This window comes from Cricetulus griseus (genome assembly GCF_003668045.3).
Source record: "Cricetulus griseus strain 17A/GY chromosome 1 unlocalized genomic scaffold, alternate assembly CriGri-PICRH-1.0 chr1_0, whole genome shotgun sequence".
Lineage (NCBI taxonomy): Eukaryota > Metazoa > Chordata > Mammalia > Rodentia > Cricetidae > Cricetulus > Cricetulus griseus.
The window spans coordinates 231,843,863-231,864,464 of NW_023276806.1; the positions used below are offsets into that span (position 1 = coordinate 231,843,863).

General features: G+C 49.3%; 1 non-coding gene and 1 pseudogene across 1 annotated transcript; both read left to right on the forward strand.

The window, feature by feature from the left end:
* The first annotated feature begins 513 nt into the window (after window positions 1-513).
* Window positions 514-8,575, forward strand: LOC113832492 (annotated as a pseudogene).
* Window positions 1,431-1,507, forward strand: LOC113832499. Its single transcript, XR_003479806.1, has one exon. It is a non-coding gene; the product is annotated as a small nucleolar RNA SNORD83 (small nucleolar RNA).
* Window positions 8,576-20,602: the final 12,027 nt, after the last annotated feature.

The following is a 20,602-nucleotide window of genomic DNA, read 5'->3' on the forward strand; positions in this document are numbered from 1 at the left end:
GAGAATGCTACGCCCCCTTTCCCCATTGTTGTCACTTAGGATAGTGTATATACCTAGTTAGGGATAGCTTCCTATTATTTATGGTTCGGTTTGGAAGGGGGTGTTCAGGCTTGGACACCTCTTTCAGATGACTTTAGGGTTTAGTTAAAATAGATAGTTAGGAGGTGACATAAGCAGACTGTTGTATCTTCTTATATTTTACCTTTATAATGTTAAGTCTTAATCCTCTTTTAGACTAAAAGGGGAATTGTAGGGGAAGCTGTAGCCACGCCTTCTTAGGGGCTGGCTACAGGAGTACCTGAGGGCTTGTGAGGGCGTGGTCAGAGTGAGTAGGGGGACTGCGTTTCGTTTTTGGCTGCTCTTTGCTTCTTGCTGTACAGACTACCACCGGCTGGCTGGTTTGCTCTGTAAGTAAGGCTTTTCCCTATTAAATACCCTTATATTTCTACCTGACTCCGTATTGGTAATTTCCTACTATACTCTCTCTTTCTCCCCTTTCTCCTTCTAGTCCAGCATGAATGCATCCCTCAGGCCATTCTGGGGATGGATGTCCTGTGCCAGGCCAAGTCAGGCATGGGGAAGACAGTAGTGTTTGTCCTGGCCACACTGCAGCAGCTGGAGCCAATCACTGGGCAGGTGTGTTTGAGGCAGTGCTGCAGAGGGCTTTGAGGCCGATACACTGAAGGCTGTTTGTGGCTACATAATGCTTACAGCAGCAAGGCTTACTGGTATAAACCTCAGATTTGATGTCACCAACAATTTGGCAGATGCTGCTGTTGACAGACACTCTGGAGAGAGGGTGACAAAGGACTGATAGGGTGTTGTCTCCATTTGTTCCCTTGAAAGTGTCTGTGCTGGTGATGTGTCACACTAGGGAGTTGGCTTTTCAGATCAGCAAGGAATACGAGTGCTTCTCAAAGTACATGCCGAATGTCAAGGTAAGGGTGAGGAGCCTGGGACAGCGGAGGTCCTGGGAGCTTGTGGGGTAACAGTTGACTGTCCTGAGGCATGGAGCCGCTGTAGTTGATGAGTTCCTGAAGGCTGCATAGGAGCCTTTAGTACAGTGACAGGCTCTTCTGATCCACAAAGTCAGTTCAGGGGGCCTGGGCTACTCAGTGAGAGGAAGAAAAGGAGACTCTGCAGGAGACTGGATCCTTGCCCTTTCCTGTGACACTTTGCTGTTGGCTGACAGGTGGCAGTGTTTTTTGGCGGTCTGTCTATCAAGAAGGATGAAGAGGTGCTGAAGAAGAACTGCCCACACATCGTGGTGGGGACTCCTGGCCGAATTCTAGCCCTGGCTCGAAATAAGAGCCTGAACCTCAAGCACATTAAACACTTTATCTTGGACGAATGTGACAAGATGCTTGAACAGCTCGGTGAGTGGCAGTGCTCCGCCTGGGCTCAGGTGCTTTGGGGAGCTGCCCCTTGGAGCCCAATGATGTTTGTTTGACACAGGAGCACTTGCGTGCAAGGACGACTCGTGACCTATCACCCATGACTGATGGCTCTGGACAGCAGTGGTTCCACCTTTCTAATGACATAACCCTCCTAGGGTTGTGCTGACCCCAACCATAGATTATTTTTGCTGCTATTTCATAGCTAATTTTGCTACTGTTACAAGTCACATGTAAATATCTGATATGGGGCCCTTGGGAAAGGGTTGTTTGACCTCCACCCACCCAAGGGGCCTCGACCCACAGGTTGGGAACCTCTGCAGTATAGCCTGTGTGGTCAGAATTGATAAGTGAGCAGGTTTCTAGAGGTCAATTCTGCAATTCATCTGGTGAGTCATGTGTTCTGGTGGTGTAGTGTGCCAAGTGGGGTTAAAAGAGAATATTAAGAATTTTGTTGGGGGCCGGGTGGTGGTGGTGCACAGCTTTAGTCCCAGCACTGGGGAGGCAGAGGCAGATGGATCTCTGAGTTTGAGACCAGCCTGGTTTTAAAGAGTGAGTACAGGAAAGTCTCAAAGCCATAGAAAACCTGTTTGGAAAAACAAAAACAAAAATAAAGAATTTTGTTGGGGGCTGGAAAGATGGCTGATAGGTTAAGAGCACTGGCTGCTCTTCCAGAGTTCACAAGTTCAATTCCCAGCAACCACATGTGGTGGCTCATAGCCACCAGTAGTGAGATATGGTACCCACTTCTGGCCTATGGGCATAAATGCAGGCTGAACACTATACATAGTAAATATTTTTTTAAAAAAATGAATTTTGGGGGCATCACTGAAGGAATGGCTCATCCGCAAGAGCACTGGCTGCTTTCAGAGGATCTGGGTTTGATGCCAGCACCAACATGGCAGCTCATAACAGTCTATTCCTCTCGGGCTCCATGGGCACCATATAAAACAGCACAGACCCCAAAATGTGGGCAAAATGCCCATGCATATTAAACAAATATTTTCATGGGCTAAGAACTGGAGAGATAGCTCAGCGATTAGAGAACTGGCTGTCTTCCAGAGGACCTGGTTTTCATCCCAACACATCCCTCAGGGAAATGTGTAACTGTGTAACTCCAGTTCCTGGGGACTCAAACCTTCCTGTGCTTTCTTTGAGCACTAGGCACATGGCCAGTACATGGACATAACATGCAGGCAGAACACCTACACACATAATAAAGGCTAAAGAGAACTTAGTGGTGGTGTACACCTTCATTCCCAGATTAATGTAAGATTGTGGGTCTCTAAGTTGGAGGACAGCCTGGTGTACAGAGCAAGTTCAAGGACAGTCAGGACTAAACACTGACACTCTGTCTCTAAAAACAAAACAGCTTTCGTGCCTTTAATCCCAGGTGGATCTTTATGAATTACATGTCAGCAAGGGCTACATAAAGCCTGGTACAAGCTCTAAGTTTATTAATTTTAATTTTGTGGGTGCTTCCATAGAGGCCAGCAGCATTGAGTTTCCCATGGAGCTCTAAGTTACAGACAATTGTGGGAGCTGCAAACCTAACCCGGGTCTTCTGGGCCTCTCTCTCTAGCCTCATAACTTGTGTTTGAGGGCTACTGTTCCTGAACCTATGGTAGATTTTATCCCCATTTTATTAGTTTTGACTTTGGGTCCAGTGACATTTCTTGAATGGTTTCAAAAGTCAATACATAGCTTCTGATCCCCCTGCCTCCACCTCCTAGTGCTGGGATTACAGGATCGTCCCACCAAGCCTGCCTGGTTCCTGTAGGTAATGGAGAGAAGGGGCCCACTTTTCCAGAGTGACTTCTGGATTATCACTGGCTGTGGCCTCAGGGCACTGAAATCACAGACGCGTTTCCTCCTGTGACTCTACCCTGCAGACATGCGTCGGGATGTCCAGGAAATTTTCGCATGACCCCCCATGAGAAGCAGGTCATGATGTTCAGTGCTACCTTGAGCAAAGAGATCCGGCCAGTCTGCCGCAAGTTCATGCAAGATGTAAATACCCTTCTACCTTCTCTCCCTCCACTCCCCGCCCGATGCCTCCTCCCCCTCCTCGCCCTCTTCCTCCAGACTCCCTTGTCCTTCAAGCACCAAGAAGGGAGCTTGTGTCCATCTGGGAGTGACGACTCCTTGAAGAAAAACAGAGAGGCAGAGACAGTTAGCGAAAGGGGCTGTGCGCGTGCCAGGGACACTCCGGAAGACTTGGTCGGGCTAACGTGAGAGCGGGTAGCATTTGACATTTTTGAATCACATGTTTGAGCCTCTTCTCCCTACCCAGGGGTAGGGCAAGATTTTGTGCCCTATCGCCTGCCCATCAACTCCACACACCCCACAGCCACACCCCCTCCAGGTGGCATGGAGCCTTCAGCTGGAGCTTCTGTTCCCCGAAACTCAGACATGTCAGTGGCAGGAGAGCAAGACAGGGACAGTCAGTCAGGTGGCAGGCCTGTCCAGAAGAAGAACAAACAGCACCATGAACCCACCAGTCCCCACCTCCAAGGGCGGGGGCCTTTGGCACCTCAGCCCCGCAGCCCCCCGCTCCTTCCTGTCCATACCTCCTTGCACCCATCGGAGCCTTGGTTGATGAGAGCTGACAGCAGAGAAGCACTGAGGCACGACGGGAGAATTCAGACCTACGAGCTGTGGATGGCAGCAGCGGAGGCCACGGGGAGCCTGACCAGGATGCTGAGGACCAAGCCAGCCTCTTTTCCTGTGCCCGGTTTTTTCCTGAACCTAATGTGCTGTACCCCGTTTTCCCCATACCTGTTGGGAGGGTGTCTTGAGTGGGGTGGTGGATTTTTTTCCTTTTTGTTTTTTATGATGGGAAGAGACAAAAGACAAGTTGTACTGAGATGTAACAAGTGGGTCTCGGTGCCGAGACTGAGCAGGGGGTGGGGTGTCCTTCCCTCCCTGACCCTTTCCTTCCCTTGAGAAGATGCTTTGCTCTTGGGCCAGGCGAGGGGCTAGAATTAGGAGGAGGCTGTGAGACTTTATTTGGGGAGTTTCCTCGCCAGGCTGCTTTCTGGAAGAGACTTCTGTGACACCCACTTAGTCCCTTGCTCTATGTGAACTGTCTCAGACAGGATGGAGAGTGGGGAAAGTCTGTCCTGCAGTTAACTGGTGTCTGTCCATGGTTGATGTCCTTCTTCCCTTCAAGGTTTAGGGGTGGGTGCATAGTTTTTTAAAATGTAAGGTCCATTCCTTTTTATTGTCCTTTTCCCTTTGATGCAGAAACCTCACTGTATTATTAGATATTCAGAGAAAAAGAACAGGGCAGGGAAGCTGTAAATCTCACAGCTGCTGGGAGGAGGGAGCAGGAGGAGAGGAGGAGAGAAGCCCTTAGAGTCCAGGAAAGCGGACATCTGCAGGGGTGAGGGCTCCAGAGAAATGGAAGGTGTTGAGGGTTGGTCAGGAGTTAGAGCTCAGAAGGTGCAGGTTCTGTTGTGGGCTGTGGGAAAGAGCCTGTACTTCTGTTGGCCAGCACAGTGTGTTCATCCCTCACCTCCCAAGTATAGACGGTTTGACTCTGAATTTAGAAAACTCTCTTCTAAAGCTGAGTAGTGTGTTGAGTACAAGGTGTCTCCCAGCTTGAGCAATGTCTGCTTCTCTTTAATAACTTCTACCTCAACCACCCGAGAGCTGGGATCACAGCATGCCACTAAGGCCCAGGTTTTGAATGGCGTTTTTGGCTGTGTCCATTGCAACCTTCTGGTCTTGGACATTTGCTGAAGTGCAGAGAGGACAGTTGAGTGGGGCAGTCAGCCCTGGCCTGTTGTGGTGTCGATGCCCAGGCCGGTTCACTGCTGCCTCTGCTGTGTGTTCTGACTATGCTGTCCCCTGGAGTACCATCTCCATTGCTCACTCTCCCCTGGAGTACCATCTCCATAGCTAACTCTCCCCTGGAGTACCATCTCCATAGCTAACTCTCCCCTGGAGTACCATCTCCATAGCTAACTCTCCCCTGGAGTACCATCTCCATAGCTAACTCTCCCCTGGAGTACCATCTCCATCGCAACTCTCCCCTTGAGTACCATCTCCATTGCTAATTCTCCCCTGGAGTACCATCTCCATAGCTAACTCTCCCCTGGAGTACCATCTCCATAGCTAATGCTCCCCCATCAGCTCTGACACTGGCACCTTGCAGCTGGAAGCTTCACCACTCTGTGCAGAGTTCCTTTCTCCTCTGACCATTCTCAGTTGAGCTTAAAATTCAGCTGCTGCAGATACTGCCGTACCTAACTGGAAAGGGACCTCAGTACAGAGCGTTCTTGTGATGGGGAGGGCTTTTCAGTCTTCTCTCTACTCCCCATCAGTCCATGGGGTGTATTGGAGACCATCACCCTCCACCCCCCCAGGTTTAACCCCCCACTCTGCCCTCCTCCTGCCCCCACCCCTCCTTCCCTCAGCCTATGGAGATCTTCGTGGATGATGAGACCAAGTTGACGCTGCACGGGTTGCAGCAATACTACGTGAAACTGAAGGACAACGAGAAGAACCGGAAGCTCTTTGACCTTCTCGATGTCCTTGAGTTCAACCAGGTCAATATTGAGGGTCTGTGTGGTCTTGAGCAGTGGGCATCCCCAGCCGTGGCAGAAGCCTGTGGAGAAGTAGCCTGTGATTGAGGAGCCAAGGGTGTGAAGGTGTGAGAGACAGCTGAGGTAGAGTCCGTGATGACTTCAGTGAGTGGAGGAACGCATTGAGCTGGGTACTGACGTGGTGGCTCTGCTGTCGTCTCTTACAGTCACCCAGGAGGAGCAGTGTCAGCCTGTGCTCAGCTGGCTGCAGAGCCTGTGGGGCTCTTAGTGTTTCCAGAGGCTCATCTGGTTTTCTAGACTGTAGTTCACATCCTACCATCTTCCTGAGGGCGCCTCACACGTGTGTGTGCCAGTTTGAGGTCTTGTGTCCATGGCAGCTCAGAGGTCAGGCTGTTGAGAAATCTTGGCCTAGGCACAGGCGTTAAGTTCCAGAGAGGAAAAGGACATTTGTGAAGGGACATTTGAGACAGAAAAGGGCCTGAGGAACTCGTTAGAAATTCTGCCAGGGTGGGTTAGTGGTGCCACCCACCGTTAATCTCAGCTCTTGGAGGCAGAGGCAGGCAAGCCTCTTGAGTTCTAGGCCAACCTGGTCTACAGAGTGAGCTCTAGGACCGTCAGGGCTACACAGAGAAACCAAAGAAACAACCAAACAAAAATTCACCAGGTGTGCTAGTATGGGAGTCTTAAATCCCAAGCTGACTCTGTGTAGTCAGAGCCAGGTGGATCTCTGAGATCAAGTGTGGGGTCAGAATCGTTTATATAATGTGTTTGAGGACGACTGGACCTCAAACGCCCTGCTCTTCAGAGGATCCACACCCCCTCCCTCCCACCGATGCCTGTAATTGGCCCCAGCAGATAAAGATACAGATACAAATACAGCACACCCTTCTGGCCTTGAAGGACACCTGTATATACCTGCATACATTCACACAAACACACACATATATATATATATATAGATTTATCAGTAGTGATACCACTGGGGCTGGGCTGAAGGAGTGGCTCAGAGCCCTGTGAGGATGGCTCAAGCCTTGAATCCCAGCACTCTGGAGGCAGAAGCAGTCAGAACTTTGTGAGTTCAAGGCCAGCCTCATGTACAGATCAAGTTCCTGGACAGCCAGGTTTACACAGAGAAACCCTGTCTCAAAAAACAAAACAGTGACTCAGAGGTTAAGAGCACTCTTGTTCTTCAGGGCTCCCCAATTCTCCATAGCATGTCAGTTCCTAATCATGTGACTGCAGTTGGCATGTGAGGAGGGTCCAGTGTCCTCGTTTGACTCTGCATAGGCGTCAGACATGAATGTGCCTACACTTACATGCGTGCAAATCACCCACACACATAAACTTTAAAAACCATTGAAAGTTGAGATGACTGTGGAAACTTGTATGTTCATCACTCCCGTGCTCCGCAGGTGGTGATCTTTGTGAAGTCCATGCAGCGGTGCATCGCCCTGGCCCAGCTTCTGGTGGAGCAGAACTTCCCCGCCATTGCTATCCACCGCGGCATGCCCCAGGAGGAGAGGTGAGTGAGAAACAAGGGATTTGTGCTCTGGGGAGGAAGGGGTGTGGTGAGAAGGGAATCTCAAGCTTCTCCTCTCCTTCCTCACAAAGGCTCTCTCGGTATCAGCAGTTCAAGGATTTCCAGCGGAGGATTCTTGTGGCCACCAACCTGTTTGGTCGAGGCATGGACATTGAGCGTGTGAACATCGCCTTCAACTATGACATGCCAGAGGATTCGGACACCTACCTGCACCGGGTAAGCTGCCCGCCCTCCCCCCACTTCCTCTGTGTGTGCCTGCGCTCATGCACACGCTGTCCCCTTCCCTTTTATCTCTGTCTCCCCTGTGAACTCGTGATCTTCTCATTGTCTCCTCCCAGGTGGCCAGAGCAGGCCGGTTTGGCACCAAGGGCTTGGCCATCACATTTGTGTCAGATGAGAATGATGCTAAGATCCTCAATGACGTGCAGGACCGCTTTGAGGTCAACATCAGTGAGCTCCCCGATGAGATCGACATCTCCTCCTACAGTGAGTGCACCCCCACCATCCTGCCTGCTGCGTGCGTGCGTGTGTGTGTGTGTGTGTGTGTGTGTGTGTGTGTGTGTGTGTGTGTGTGTGTGTACATACCACAGCATGTAGAGATCAGAGGATACTATTGGCTGTCTGTCCTCCACCCTGTGGGTTTTCGGCGTGAACTCAGGTTGTCAGTTTTAGTGACAGCACCTTTGCCCTCTGAAGCATCTTGTTGAATCCTGCTCCCTCTTTCCTTGTTAGTGCCTCATGTAAACCTCTGGGTAGAGGCCTCTGGTGCTGAATGGCCCTTGGTTGCTGGCTCCCCTCCTGGAGTTTCCATGCTCTGGTGAGGGACCCTTGTGTGGGGTCTTTCTCCGCCTCTTTAATCCAGCAACAGGGAGTGTTCCTACTCCCAAGAGTATCCTCTGAACCTAGGACACAGCTGTGAGGAGAGAAAGGGAGGGAGGGAGAGAAATTTAAATTTCCCCTCTTGAGTCTTATTATGGCGTTTTTTTCTTCAGTTGAACAGACACGGTAGAGGAGAGGAATGACCCGCTCTGGACTGTGGCCGTCTCTCTCATTAGAAGAAGATACCAGGGATCAGGGTGGAGACGGCCCTGCCCTCGGCCCCAGTCAGCCCTCATCCTGTCCATGCTTCCCTCTGCATCACCACCACTCCTAAACCTGTTCCTGATTTATCATGTTTGTTTGTTTGTTTGTTTTTTAAACAAAATCAGAATTGAAGTAACTGTGTCTGTGGTGTTTGTAAGTGCTCCGTGTGTTATATTGAGGGCTTGACTGGGAGCCTTGTTGTGGGCAGGGTCACAGTGAGGATGGCCCAGACCCAAGAGGCTGTGGCTTCCCAGTGGCATTCTCTTCCTGGTGTCCCTTCCACTCTAAAGTGGCTGTGGAAGTGGGGAATGGGACAGTGCATGGGGTCAGAGGTTCAGAGAACAAGGTCCATGTCACTGCATCTCATCTGCTCCTTGAGCTTCTGGGTGTCGGGTACCAGGGCTGTGCCTCCCAGGCGTCCTGCTCTTCTAAGCAGGGCCTGGTGCAGCTCCAGCATCTCCTCCCTGAGCCAGCTTAGCTGTGTAGAGAGGGTGGGGTCCCTGGGTGGGGAGACTAAAGGACAAAGCCTCAACCAGGGCTGAGGCCTGAAGCCTGTCTCAATTCTCCTTTTGATCTGAGTTCAGAAGGTCATGTGTGAAGTTTCTTACCTCAGACATGGATCTGTATCTCTTCTGTTCTCATAGTGAAATTCCTGGCAAGGTCACTGGGATCCCAGGAGGGACAGGAGCAGGAGGTGTTAGTTGGAAGTGTAACAGGCTGGAAGGAGCACCTTGGTGGCTGCCTAGCGGCTTCAGTGCAAAGCACCCAACCACAGCCCTGTCTGTTCTGGCCAGGGGCAGGGTAGAACTCTGTTGGTGGTCTGAGATTTCACACACTGGCAGTTCAGTTGCTTTAGCATGCTGGTGTGCAGCCAGCCTCCTCAGCACTAGCAGGCATTTTGAGGGGATGCTCACACCCAGGTCCATCTCACTGGAAGGCTCACACTGACCTGCCTCAAATTGTGATTTCTTTCCTGCATGTTCCCAGAGTGAGCGTTTTCCATGCTGCACTGCGTTGTCTAAGGACTTGCCTCTCTAGTAGGTTGGGCACCTGTGTGTCCTTCCTCATAGCCTTGGCATGACCCTAGTGTGAGCGTCAAGCAGTGCTGGGTTGCTGAGCCCTGTGCATGAATGCAAAAGTCTTTCCCACACCAGGCCTGTAAGAGTGCTTGTGTTCCCTGGCATTGAGGAAATTCCCAGGAATCCACTTGGATGGCTCCAGCTAATAATCTAGGCAGTAGAGGAGAGGGTATCTTAACTGCCCTTCATATAATCAGATTGATGACTAACTTAATTGCTATCATAAAGCCTTCATCCTGTAGTTGATGGAAGTAGAGGCAGACACCCACAGCTAAGCACTGAGCTGAACTCTGGAATCCAGTTGCAGAGAGGGAGGAGTGATGAGCAAAGGGGTCAAGACCAGGCTGGAGAAACCCACAGAAACAGCTGATCTGAACAAGTGGTTGCTCATGGATCCCAGACTGATCCAGACCCCCTGAATGAGGAGGTCAGTTTAGAGACCTGGTGAATCTATGGAGCCTCTGGTAGTGGATCAGTATTTACCCCTAGTACACAAATGGACTCGGAGAGCCCTCTCTACATAGAGGGATACTCTCTCAGCCACACTGGGGAGGGTCTAGGCCCTGTTCCAATTGATATGACAGACTTTGAAGATGCCCCATGGAAGGCCTCACTAGCCTGGGGAGCAGAAAGGGCTTGGGATAGGGGGTCGGTGGTGGGGGACAGGGGAGGATGGGAGGGAGAGGGAACTGGGATTGACATGTAAAAGAAGCTTGTTTCTAATTTAAATTTTAAAAAAGGAAAAAATACTTCAAAATATTAAAGGGCCAGTTTTCTTGTGACTGGGAGACTCAGTGGGCAGGTGTGGCTCAGCAGGTACTGATGGTATTAGTTACTCTTGGTCACCTGGGGAAATGGATGTGTTCAGAAAAAATGTGCCCCATAATGAAAGTTTGCTGGGGAGGGAGCAGCTGCTGGACAGCCCCATGGCTTTGGTGCCCATCCCTGCATCTCTGTGTACTCCTCTCTGGGTTGTCAAGGGGGACGCTCTCTGCACAGAAGAGCAGTCAAGACAGTGCAGAGTCTCTGCCAAGGTCAGGGGCCTCACATGAGGCTGGAGTGCTTTAGACAAGGCCAAATGCTTCAGCGTCTGTTAGGTTCTTTGTTTTTTTTTTTCAGATTGTTGTATGTGTGTTTTCACAGCATGTATGTAAAATATATCACATGTGTGATGTCTGTGGAGCCCAGAAGAGGGCACTGGAGCCACCTGACATGGGAGCCAGACATCAACCCCGGGGTCCTCTGTAAGAGCAGCCAGTGCTCTTTCCACTCAGCCCTCTCTCCTGCTGGAGATCCCCATTTCTGAAGAGATTTGGCCAAATCCTGGTAGGAGATGTTCACAGAGAAAGCCAGGAAACTCTAGACAACTCAGTTTCCATTAGAGTCCCCTTTCTGCCCAATCACGTGTGTGCTGGATAGTTTTATGTCAGCTTGACACAGCAAAAGGCATCTGAGAGGACTGAACCTCAATTAAGAAAATGCCTCAGGAAGATCAGGCTATAGGTCAGCCTGTAGGGCATTTCTTTTTCTTGTTTGAGACAGCGTTTCTTTGTGTGTAGCTCTGGATATCCAGGACCAGGATAGCTTTGAACTCCCAGAGATCCACCTGTCTCTGCCTCTCAAGAGCTGGGATTAAAGGCGTGCGCCACCATTGCCTAGCAGGCATTTTCTTATTTAGTGATTTATGAAGGAGAGCCCAGCCCATTGTGGTTGGTGCAATCCCGGGACTGGTGGTCCTTTTTTTCTATAAGAAAGCAGGATGAGAGATGGGCATAGTAGTCCACGCCTTTAGTCCTAGCACTTGAGAGCTAAAGGCTGGCAGATCTCTGAGTTCAAGGACAGACTGGATTACAGAGTGAGTTCCAGGATATCCAGGGCTCTACAGAGTAGCACACCCTGTCTTGGAAAACCACAGGGTGGAAAATAAAAGCAGTCTTTACAAACTGTGGTGAACAAGGCAGTAAGCAGCACCTTCTATGGCCTCTGCATCAGCTCCTGCCTCCAGGTTGCTGTCCTGTTGTGACTTCCTGTCCTGACTTACTCAGGTGATGAACACTGCCGTGTTGAAGTCATCTGAACAAATCTTTTTCTCCCCAAGTTTCTCTGATCATGGTGTTTCATCACAGCAATAGAAACCCAGATTAGGACTTGTCCCTGTGGATTTAGTTACCCAGTAAAGTCCCCATAAAACTCTAAGGAGTGAGAGGTGGGTGTCTATGAGAGTTCCTGAGAATCAAACCCTGTAACCAATGTATTTTTCCCTGGTGTAAGAAGGGACTTTGAGAGCCCATCCAGGTAAAGGGATGCTGTCTTGGCCTGGACACATGGGGGAGGGCCTAGGCCCGGCCCAGGATGATGTGGTGGACTTTGGGGAGCCACCGTCAAGGGCCCTACCCTGCCTGGGGAGTGGAGGGTGGATTGGTGGGGGCAGGTGGGAGGTTGGGGAGGAGGGTTGGGGGAAGGGAAGGGAGAGGGAGAAGGGATTGTCATGTGAAGCAAGCAAATTGTTCCTAATTTGAACTAATAAAAAAATAAGAAAAAAAAAATCTGGAACTCATTTTCCAGGGGATCTGTCGCCCTCTTATGGCCCCCAGGGGCAGTGCACATGTGCACAGACACACACACAAAATACCCATGCACATAAAGTAAAAATAAAACTATAAGAATAATCCAGACGGTGTCTTCCGTGGGTAATGTTGCTGACAGCACATAACCAACTACACAGACAGGTTTGCTTGCTGTGGTGGCTCATCTTGTCAGTGTGCTGCACCTGGGAAAAGTGGGCCTCATCTGAGGAGTTGCCGTCATCAGATTGGCCTGTGGGTTGTCTGTGGGCATTTTCTTGATTGCTGGTTTATAGGGAGCAGAGGAAGCCGTGAGTGAGTGAGTGAATGTGTGAGTGAGTGTGGGTGAGTGTATTTGAATCTGTGAGTGTGTGTGTGAGTGATTGAGTGTGAGTGAGTGAGTGTGTGAGTGAGTGAGTGAGTGTGACTGTGTGAGTGTGTGTGTGTGAGTGAATGAGAGTGTGAGTGTGTGTGTGAGTGTGTGAGTGAGTGAATGTGTGAATGAGTGTGTGAGTGAGTGTGTGAGTGTGAGTGTGTGTGTGTGTGTGTGTGTGCGCGCGCGCATGCGCGCGCGCGCGCGAGTAGTGAGTGTGTGTGAGTGAGCGTGTGTTTTGACATGGGCATGCCTGGTTAAGGACTTCAAGAACAATGGCCATGGAACTTTGACAAGGACAGTACCAATCCAGGCCTGGCTCATGAGGGATGCTATTGTTCCATGTTTTTGCTCTTTCTTTGGCCTTTTTTCAGGGGCCCCGACCCAGCTCCCAAGTAAACCACACAGGGAGGTTTATTCTTAGTTATGAGTGCCTGACCTTAGTTTACCTTGTGTCTAGCTAGATTTTCTTAACTTAAGTAACCCGTCTAAGCCGGGCGTTGGTGGCGCTCGCCTTTAATCCCAGCACTGGGGAGGCAGAGGCAGGTGGATCTCTGTGAGATCCAGACCAGCCTGGTCTACAAGAGCTAATTCCAGGACAGCTTCCAAAGCCACAGGGAAACCCTGTCTCGAAAAACCAAAAAAAAAAAAAAAAAAAAGTAACCCATCTACTCTGGGCTTTTATCTTTCTTACTTTCCTTTTTACTCCATGGCTGGCTGAACCCCCATCTTCCTCCTTTCCTTGCTCTCTGGCTAATCCTTGTTTCTCCTTCTATTTATACCTCTGCCTGCCAGCCCCGCCCATCCTTGCTCCTGCCTCACTTTTGACTGATCAGCTCTTTATTAGGACCACTGGGTGTTTTAGACAGGCACAGTAACACAGATTCACAGAGTTATATAAATGCAGGATGAACCACAGTCACACACCTTAAAATAATATTCCCCAAAAGGATGGCAAAGCTTTCCTTGGGAGTCCAAGTGTGAGTGTCTATGAACTGTTGATCCATGTGTGCAAAGATTACCAACTGTGGCTTCCTGTTCCTGGATGTTTGCAGCCTGAGACTGCTCACCTATAGAGACCTGGTACCCAGATTAGCTAGCCCCTTCCTCCACTGTACCTTATGTACCTTTGAACATAAAGTTCATGCAAAATGAGAGACTTTGAGTGTCAATATGTTCACCCAGATCTGTGGCTTTCTACATACAGATAAGAGTTTTAAACAGGATGTGGCCATAGAGTAAGCCTGGATCAGTCAGACACAGGGAGCTGTACCTTAAACTGTACCTTAAGCTGTACCTTAAACTCGAGAAGGTTCCAGGTTGTAACGGTGTCAGTAGCATTAGAGAAAGACACAGTATCCCGGTTTCATTGTGTGTGTGTGTGTGTGTGTGTGTGTGTGTGTGTGTGTGTGTGTGTGTGTGTCCTTTCTTCATTTCCTCACTACTCCTAGCCAGGAATCTTGGAATAGGGCCTTGGGTGCTACACTCATGAAGGGGATGGCCCAGCTCAGTGTAGACACTCCCACACTTAGGCAGGTGCGCCTGGGGTGTACAAAAAGCAGCTTGCCCAGGAAGCCAGTGAGAGCCAGGCACCCCAAATAAACCCTTTCCACTGCAAGATGCTTTGGGTCACCGTGTGTGTCCCAGCAAATAAGCGAACTAGGATAGCATTTAATGGTTAATTGATTGCAACACTGTCTCAGCCAGGGTTTCTATTGCTGCAATGAAACACCCAGAACAAATCCAAGATGGTGAGGAAAGGGTTTTCTCAGCTTACACTTCCACATCACTGTTCATCATCTAAGGAAGTCAGGACAGGAACTCACACAGGGCAGGAACCTGAGGCAGGAGCTGATGCCAATGTCATGGATGGGTGCTGCTTATGGGCTTGCTCCTCATGGCTTGCTCAGCCTGTTTTCTCATAGAACCCAGGACCACCAGCCTAGGGATGGAACCGCCCACAATGGGCCAGGCCCTCCCCCATTGATGGCTGATTGAGAAAATGCCCTACAGCTGGATCTCGAGGAGGCGTTTCTAATTGAGTTATCCTTTCAGATACCTCTAGTTAGTGTGTCCAGTTGACATAAAACTCGCTAGCACACACATCAGGAGAATAATTGACCGGGCCTGGAAAGATGGTCCAGTGTTTGCCAGCCCTTGGTTTCTCTTCAGAGGACCTGGATTTTATTCCCAGCATCCGCAGTAGGCTATGGACTGTCTGTAACTCTGCTTCCAGGGGATCTGCCCTCCTTGGAGACAGCATGCATGTGGTGCACAGATGTGCACACAAGCAAAACACCCAAATACATAGAAATAAAAAAAGTATAAATCATACCAGGCAGTAGGTTAGGAGGCATCTGAGAGACTGCATGCATCCATGGAAACAAGAGCCAGCAATGCTCCGCTTTTTTTCCCCAGTTTTTCAAGACAGGGTTTCTCTGTGGCTTTAGAGTCTGTACTAGAACTGGCTCCTGTAGACCAGGCTGGTCTTGAACTCACAGAGATCTGCCTGCCTCTGCCTCCCGAGTGCTGGGATTTACACTGTGCTTGGCCAACACTGGGCTTTTAATCTTTTCATTTACACATTTTCAAAAGTGAACTCGGCTCACTTCAGCACTCTGCCAGGTGAACAGAACTCCTTTCTGACAGAAGCTGTTCCATATCTGGTGACTGCTGACAGGGAAGTCAGGCTGACACAGCCAGTAATAGAGCATCGCCCACAGCACTGCAGCTCAGATACAAGTTCACTGACGGTTATTTTACCTTGGAAGCTGCCCTGCGAATGTCGGGTGACAAGGGGACCAGTGCAAGCTCTTGTTATAAGACCTGAGCTGTATTGTGCTCACAGGGACCTGGAAGCTGCTAGAGCCCTGGGCTATTTGGAAGAATCTAAGGCATGCTAGTTGCATGCCACTGAGATGCACACAAGCTTTGCTGTAGTTTGTTGTTATGGCAGTTGTGTTTTCAATGCTCTGCTGCTTCGCTTAATTAGCTAATTAATAAATTAATCAATTAGCTAATGTGTGTTGGCACATACTCAGGTTTGTCACTTGGAAAAGGCTTTCACTAGGGATGAGGAGTTGGTTTTATGATTAAAGCTGATTGTCACACAAGCCTGGCTCCCTAAGTTCCAGTTCTGTTGCCACAAGAAGGTGAAGGGAAGACCTGGGTCCATAGTGTCCCTTGACCCCGCAAATGATCCCTGACAAGCACACACACACACACACACACACACACACACAATTTGGGTATGATTTTATTTTTATCTTATTATATGCATTTTTTGAGACAAGGTTCTGTGTAGCCACAGTTGTCCTGGAACTCCCTGCGTAGAACAGGGTGGCCTAGAACTCAAAAAGACCTGCCTGCCTCTGCCCCCGGTGCTAAACCCCAGTACTGAGATTAAAGGCATGGGCCGAGGTCGTAATAATACTGACACCGGCTTTAATAACATTCTAACAGTTGTCATCACTGACCTAGAATTTCCCAAATTGATCGTAACAATTTTCAAATGTCATGAAAGAGGCACAAATCATGTAGGTATACCTCTGTGACCAAGTCTCACAGACCAGGAGAGAGCCCCCTGCAGGCTGCCTGTGGAACTCCAGCCACATTTGCAGACCTGTGCTGCAGCCCCCCTGACACTCTGAAGAACAGTGTTGAGGAAGCAGAGACAGTAACGACAAATAGCAGGGAAGCATGGGAGAGTGGTTGTCTTGTCTCTACCGCATGATCTTCCCAGAGCTTTCAGCTTTTATACAGCAGACAAACTGATACACCCCAGCCAGCAGGGGAGGGGAAGGTGGGCTGTGAGATTCAGGAAATATGGAAACAGCACTGGTGGGGGAAGTGCTTCTGTGTGTGTGTTTGTCTTACTGGATGATAAATAAAGTACTGTGTGACCAATGAGGCAGGAAGTTAGGCAGGGCTAGGAGTCGAGGAGGATTCTGGGAAATGTAGTAAGAAGTGGTGATCCAGGCAGGAAGTGGCATATCAGGGAGACTCATATTTAAGGAAGGACAACCAGGAAGTAGCCCTTTTCCCCTCGGCTCTTCCTCCAGCATCGTGATGTGAAGCCAATGGAAGGCGTCCGATAAGATAAGTCTTATAAAATATATAGATTTACGATAATATAAGACTGAGCTAGCAGATGAGAAATCCTAGTCCTTCGCCAAGCAGCATTTGTACATAGTAGAAGTCTCTTTATTATTTTGTTCATCACGTGGCAGACAAAACTCAGGCGGCTGGCAGAAACCGCCCACGTAGCGGTAGGGCTCGGGTGGCTTTTGGTGGAATGATTTATTGTAACATCGCACATTTCTGGGAAAAGAGAAACTGGCAAGATCCACAAGCACCAACTCCCAGAGTTCACCTTGGAGGAGACTCTGAGTCACCCATTGATGCAGAGGAGATCCCCTGAGTTCCGGGTGTCAGCTGTCATGTCATCACTAGGGTGGGGTGGGCTTTTCAGGGATGAAGCTCCCTTGGAGTCCTGTAAGTAACCCACTAACCCACTCCTGTAAGTAATCCTACTAAAAACTCACATGTTTGGGGTCATCAGCTTTCCACAGTCATGGAAGCAGATTCCACAACCCCTTTCTTCTATCCTTGTCTCTAAAGCAAGAATCACGTGGCCAAAGATGCCAAGGTCTGCTGCTTTCTGGGGCTGGAACACGGCCCCCTGTTCAATTCCATCTTCACCAACTTTCTGCTTTCTGCCTCCACTAGGCCTGGCTGTCCTGAGACTGGGTCTGTGGACCAGGCTGGCCTCCAGCTCAGATATCCACCAGTCTCTTCTGGAGTGCTGGGTTTAAAGGCGTGTCCCACCACACCGGCTCTACGCTTTTCTTTAATTCCTTTTCACAAGAAGGAGATTTAGCTGGGTGGGATCTTGTCCACTCCCTTTATTCCATTTCTTAATCTGTTTATCTCCTTGAACACAGGACTTAGCTCCAATCCACTTCCTATTGCTCCTTTTCTCCTCAAATTGTACATTTTGTATTTTTCCTTTCTCAGCTTGCTCCTTAGCATTATAAATCTTTGTAACCATGAACACTAATAACCAAACAAGAGCCTATACTAGGCTGTTTAGAGATTTCCTTTGCCAGTGCAATTAATCCAAATCTCCTCACTTTAGCCTCAGACAGGCTTTTCAGACAAGGCAAAAAGGCAGCCACATTCTTCACCAAAAGATCACAAGAATTGTCTCTAGGCAGTGTCCTAAAATTCTTCTCCTCTCAAAACTCTTCTCCTCTTGAGCCAGCCCCCACAGTTCAAATCATTCTCAGCACCACCGTCTTCCATGCTCCTACTAGTATGGACCACTAAGCCGTGCTTAAAGCATCCACTACTTTCCTAACACAAACTCCTAAAGTCCAAATTCCTCCAAACAAAATATGATGTGACTGGGCCTATCACAGCAATACCCTACTCCCTGGGAACAACTTCTGTCTTAGGGTTTTCTATTTTCTTTATTTAAAGATTGTTATTTATTATGTATACAACATTCTGCTTCCATGTGTATCTGCATACCAGAAGAGGACACCAGATCTCATAATGGATGGTTGTGAGCCACCATGTGGTTGCTGGGAATTGAACTCAGGACCTCTGGAAGAGCAATCAGTGCTCTTAACCTCTGAGCCATTTCTCCAGCCCAGGTTTCCTTTCTTTTTTCTTTTCTTTTTTGTTTGTTTTTCTGAGACAGGGTTTCTCTGTGTATCCTGGGCTGTCTTGGAACTTGCTCAGTAAACCAAGCTGGCCTTGAAATCACAGATCGGCCTATCCGTGCCTCTGAAGTGCTGGAATTAAAGGCTTAGTTAGGGTTTCTGTTGTTAAGAGACATCATGACCAGCACAACTCTGTGGTCAGACAGGAAAATCCCACTACAGAGTACTAGGGACTCAAACAGAAAAGGGTGTGTGTGGAAAGGAACAGAGGAATGAGGAGAAACATGACTGAGCACATTATATGCATAGGTGACAAGGTCACATGACACTACTCTGCACAATATGCTAATGAGAGCAAATGCAGAGCAGAGCTGATGACCCTCATGGTCAGGAGCCTCATTCTCAAGTCTAAGGCTGTCATGAGTAGCAGGGCTGTTTTTCTCTCTGCACCTGGCTCACTGTAGAGCACAGGTTCAGGGTAATTTTCTCTGTGGCATGGTCTTTATCAAGTTCTCACAGTGAAATGAGCTCCCTGCCCAAATTTCCCAACTGCTGGGCCAGGCTTCCCTGTGCTTTGGGTCTGAGGGAATCCACTCTGCATGTGCTCACATCCAGACCACACACTGGGCAGAAACCATCATTGGAGCTGTGGTGTTCTTTGTGAGGAAGAGGAGAAACTCAGGTAGGAAAGGGCAGGGTCTGAGTTCTCTCTCAGCCATTTTAGAAGTGTTCTCTGCCTCGTGGAAACACATCCACACCCCATAGCTCCTGTCTCTAACCTGGGTCTGCTGTTGGTTCAGGAAAAGTTCTAGGGTAGGCTCCTCCATGGTCTCTCACAGCTTTTCTTCTCACAGGTGGAAAAGGTTGGGAACTATGCTCCAGCTCCAGGTAAGTGTGGGGAGCAGGATTGTCCCTGAGGCCTGTGGGGTGAAGCTGGAGTAATTGGGGCTCTGAAAATTCATAATATCACCTGCAGCAAAATCTTCTAGGGGCCATGTTTTATCTTCCTATGAAAGTATATATTTTATCCCTAGGCAAGGACAGTTCCCAGAGCTCGGATGTGTCTCTCTCAGATTGTAAAGGTGACACTCTGGGACCTGATTTGGGATGGGGGGGCAAAGTCTACTTGATTGGGTTTCAGGGACACCCATAATCACCTGTGAGTGAGTGGTGGGTTGTTGGGATGTTGTCTTCACAAGATTGCTCATGACTCTTGTTCTGTAGCATGAAGATAGCTGGCTTGCATGGACAGAGTGGCAGACAATGTCTTCAGCCCTCTCCTGTGACATCCACGGTTGACTCTCTGCAGCAGTGTCTGATGTTCCCTGTGATCCTATGGGCTCAATGTGAAGAACTGAGGAGCCCTGCCCAGCCCTGCACACCAGGACCCTGTCCCTGCACTGCCTGTGTTCCCTTCCATGGCCAACCCTTCCTGTTCCAGCAGACAGGAGGGGACATCTCCATCCTGTCACCTCCATGCTGCCCTGAGCTGCACTCCTGACGTCCCCACTGAAAATAAGGATCTCAGTTTGAACTTGACTGTTCACGTTCTTGATCTGACAGGTGGATTGGCTGTGAAAGAAAGGAAGAAAGAAAGAAAGAAAGAAAGAAAGAAAGAAAGAAAGAAAGGAGGAAAGAGAGATAGAAAGAAAGAAAATAAGAAAGAAAGAACTTTTTGGCTACTGTTGAGGGAAATGTCTGAAGGTCCATGGTCCAGGTCCAGCTGGAGTCTGTGAGGGCGTTTGTTGAAGGCAGAGTTAATTAATTCATTAGACCCAAGATAAATGATTGCTTTTGTTTGTTTTTGTTTTCGAGACAAGGTTTCTCTGTGGCTTTGCAGGGCCTTATGAGGAAACTAGCTCTTGTAGACCAGGCTGGTCTCAAACTCACAGAGATCCACTGCCTCTGCCTCCCAAGTGCTGAGATTAAAGGTGTGTGTCACCAAGGCCCGCCAAGATAAATGATAAATGGGTGTTTTGCTGTGGAAATAAAGAACCACCAAAGCGTTTCTCTGCCCTTCCAATCTGATTCTCGACCCAAGAGAAAGAGAGCGCAAGTGAGAGAGAGACCATGTCTCATGCTTTCCTCTTTCCACTTCCATCCTCACCTGAAGCCTTACCCAAAGGGGTGTGGCCACCATTACAGGTTCACAGACAAGATGCCTCAGGAAGCCCTAGAAACCATGCAAGATGACATCAGAGGGCCATGCTGAGCCAGCCATGCCTTTCTCTGGTACTGGGAAAGCAGGCCTTGCCTCTCACTGGATGCTACAGTTAGAGAGTTGGTCCCCACATGCTGGAGCGGTGGCCTCCATCCCTCACCACTTGTGAGGGAGAACCAACCCTGAGGGTAT